The sequence below is a fragment of the Desmodus rotundus genome, chromosome 10 (assembly GCF_022682495.2).
Source record: "Desmodus rotundus isolate HL8 chromosome 10, HLdesRot8A.1, whole genome shotgun sequence".
NCBI classification, from domain to species: Eukaryota; Metazoa; Chordata; class Mammalia; order Chiroptera; family Phyllostomidae; genus Desmodus; species Desmodus rotundus.
This window is the reverse complement of record NC_071396.1, coordinates 20,191,009-20,194,746: the sequence shown is the minus strand read 5'-3', so window position 1 is coordinate 20,194,746 and position 3,738 is coordinate 20,191,009. Positions and strand designations below refer to the sequence as shown.

At 58.8% G+C, this 3,738-nt stretch overlaps 1 long non-coding RNA gene across 1 annotated transcript; it reads left to right on the top strand.

Annotated features, from left to right (window-relative positions):
- The first annotated feature begins 1,344 nt into the window (after positions 1-1,344).
- LOC123479874 (uncharacterized) lies at positions 1,345-1,903 on the top strand. The gene is made up of 2 exons (XR_006655669.1): positions 1,345-1,529; positions 1,704-1,903. It is a non-coding gene; the product is annotated as an uncharacterized lncRNA (long non-coding RNA).
- Positions 1,904-3,738: the final 1,835 nt, after the last annotated feature.

The window sequence follows — 3,738 nt, the reverse complement described above, 5'->3', positions numbered from 1 at the left end:
TTTGTACCCGGCCCAAATCGGTCCTCCAAAGCCATTTCACGTGCGTGGTGCGTGGTGCAAGCAGCCTCGTTTCCTCGGTCAGCACCCTGGAAGGGATTCCTCTGTCTCCCAGCCACTTTCTGTTGCTCGTCTGCACCCCAGAGGTTTGCTCACACCTTGGCACCGGCGTGCTGCTGACTGATGACCAGTTCTGTCTCTCCTCCCTTCCCAGGGTGGGGACAGGGGTGAGCAGTGCGTTAGTCAGAGCCCCTGGTCTCTCTTCAATTGTTCTGCAGCTGACTCACAGTGTGTGCGTGGATAAGTCACTTCCCTTTCTCGGCCCCAGCTCCACCAGCCTCCCCAGGCTCTCGGCACAGCTTGAAAGAACGCTGCTAGAATGGGCATGATGTCCCCTGTCCATGCGGCGACTATCGAATTCACTTTCCAGCTGAATGAGAGCAGAAGGGGACGTTTGTGATTGTGCGGGGACAGGCTTGACAGGCTTGACAGGCTTGCCCCTGGCAGGTTCTGGACCTCATGCAAAGTCCGGGAGTGGAGCGGGCTTTCCTTAGCTTCTCACATCCTCACTCACAGAGACAGAAGGACAGCAGCTCTCTGCAGCAGCTGCGACTAGGTGGGCTCTCCGGGGGCGGGAAATTCAGGCTGCCTTTCATCCATTTCTACCCTATGGGCAGAAATCACCGGGCACAGCCCTCTGACACCCACAGGGAGATCTGAGAAATGGTGTGTGAAGTGGCACAAAGCCATCACTGTGACCTGACCGCTGTTAAGTCCCAGCCTCGTACGTGAAGCCGGGCCCTGTCCCTCTGACGTTCAACTACTGTGATGTCAAGCAGTTGCCTGTTTGAAGATACGAAGTAGCACCTGGCCAAGTCATTCATCTGGGCCTGGGGGAAGGGCTAACAGAACTCCACTGTGTCTCTAGGGGGTCTGAGTACCTTGGGAGAAGGCAGAGGTGGGTGTGTTTGCACAAAAGATCTACCTCTGCGCCCACAGTTCCTTCCCCTGGGAAAGACACCCAGGCCCAAACAGAGGACCAGTGTGCAGTGTGCAGCCCCAGCAGGAGTCAGCAGAAATAAAGCCACCCCGGCGTGGCTGAGAAACCAGACGCTAGGCGCTGAGCAGGAATTTGCCCTTGAGAAGCTGTTGCTCAGCCCTCTGGCTCTTCGGGCTCCATGCCTCCTTGACAGGGGCCCGGCCAAAGAGCGATCCTGGGCGAGGCCCGCTGGCCAGCCAATGACAGCCCTCCTGGGGTCAGACCAGGGCTGGGAGGGCCCGGGCAACCCTGTGAGATGCCCGGCCCTGGGCAGAACCCCAGGAGGGCAGGTTTCCGCAGCTCCCATTTCCTAGTGGAAAGTGCAGTTTTCCCAAGACTGTTGAGCAAAAGACTCAAAGGCCTGCAGCCCAGGTGTAGCTGCGTGGGGGCCCGGGGTGCTGGGTCCAGTCACAGGCCTCGAGGGGAAGTGATGAGAGGTTTGGCTATGAATGATGTCCAGGTGACACAGTCTCAGGGGAAGCCCTGCCCACCGGTGAGTGCACAGTCGGGACCATGGGCTTTGCCGCCAGGCAGCCCCACCAACCTCTCGAAGGGGTTGCTCCACTATGGGCGGGGGGGATTAAGGGGGAGAAAGACAGCACACGAAGTGTCTCTCTGGGTTTATTTATTTTCTTTTAAATGTAAACTGAATTGGAAATGCCCACAGGGACACCCCAGGCGTCTTGCCTGCCAGCCCATTCGTCTAATCTCCGCTCTGCCCTGCACACTGCGGGCACCTGACAAATGGTGGCAACACCTGCATCGTGGTGGCACCGGACCGCAGTGCCTGGGGCACAGCAGGGCGTGGTGCTCATCCGGCCTCCTCATCAGAGGGGGACAGGCTACTGGGATGCGGAGGCAGACCAGGTAGGTTAAGTCTAAGCGGAAACATTTCTGCTTGGTCCCGGAGCTCAGTGCCTCACCTGGGGAACGTGGGGAAGAGACAGCAAAGCCCCCAGCTCAGGTATCTGTGAGGGAGACCCCGGGAGCCACGGCCTGCGGGCCAGATTCTGCCCTTGCTGGTTTTAATGCCGCACAACCGAGTGTGCACTTACCATTTGTACACTCACAGGTGCTCTGTCCACTCAGGGGTACGATTCAGTAGCTGGTCCTGTTGTTCCCTTTGATTTCCTGTCACTTAGCCCCAAATGCAGAATGTCAGAGGGGGTAACAAAGAGCTTGGCTATTTCCAGAAGGGAAAATCGGGTGGATGGCGGTAAGAGAGGCCAATTGGGAGGTGGGGCGGGGTGGACAGGCCTCATCTGTGGGGGAACCCTCCAGATGAGACTCATCCTCACCACTGTCCAGGTTTAAGAATTCAGGTTAACCGTCTCGGGTCCCTTGGCCCTGAGGCTGTCCCGATAGACATGTGGGAGACAGGCATCTGGGCCAGAGGGAAATGCTGCAGCTTCTCAGATGAGTTAGAGTGAGTCACAGGCCCCAGCCTCTCTCTGGTGACTCAGGACAGGGCCCGGGCAAGTTGTGTGACACTGAAGCCCAGCTGGCGGAGAGCCCAGAGCCGCCCTGCTCTGCACACAGGACAGGATGGCCGCCCGCTCAGAATCCACTGCCTACCCAGGAGCCAGGGGGTCTTATCCCCACATTCCCCCACCACCCCTGTCCCTGAGTGGGGCCAGTCCAACCTCCCACAGTTCACTGGGAACAAGCCTGATTGTGCTGCCCCAGCCACGCCCTCCACGTAGCAGCGGCAGGGCGGGGCGGCGCCAGAGTGACATCACACCCGAGGAGGGAGCAGACAGCGCCAGTGGGCTGAGTTCGGGAGTCACGCTGTGCTCTCGAGGACGGAGGCGGCCTGCTCTCGAGCCAGGGGCTCTGGGTTCAGTGCTGTCGGCTCAAGCCAGGGTGCCTGTGACCAAACCAGGATGGGCTGAGTCACCTGGGAGCCTGGGTTCCATACTAGTAAGCCCCAAGAACATGTGAAATAAAACGGCTAACCATCACAGCGGTTGAGTCATTTATCCATGCAGCAAGGAGTTTCTACTTCTTCCTAAGAGAGCCAAAGCTACGGCTGGGCAGCTTCGGATGGTGTTTGATCAAAGAAAGACAGATCTGGATGAAAAGGTGTAAAGCCCTGACCGCCTTGGACACCCAGGTAGCCACCGGAAGTTCACAGTCTAAAGAAAAACACACACGGTTTTCTCTTCCTTCGCTCTCCCATGGACAAGACGAGTTTGCCTACAGGTTCAGCACACCCAGGAGGAGTCTGATTAGGAGGGTGGGTGGCTCTGAGGACAACCAGGTGGCTGGCTGCAGGATGTTGGGGTCCTCTGTCTACTGAGGCCTCTCCCAGTCCCTTGGCAAGCTGCAGCAGGGCCCTGCTGGCTCTCCACCCTGTGTCCTGTGGCAGGAGGTCAGGAAGCAGAGGCAGGTCGGCCAGGGGAGGGCTCTGGGCTCCGGAGGACCGTCAGTGACACTCTCACCGAGTGGATCCTATGGCCAAGGCACATGCTGGCGAACCATGGCCTGGGGCTTCCAGAGCTGAATGAGGGGAGTGAAACGCACACACGGGCAGCCCCACAGGCAGCAAAGGGCCGGTGCAGCTGCCGGGGAGCCCAGGGGCGTCTCTTTGAGGGGAGCTGGGGCTGGAGCTGGGCCTTCAAGAGAAACAGTTAAATTAGGAAACCGGGAGACAGCGCGTGTGTTGGGCCTGGTGAGAAGAGGAGCAGATAAACCACATGCAG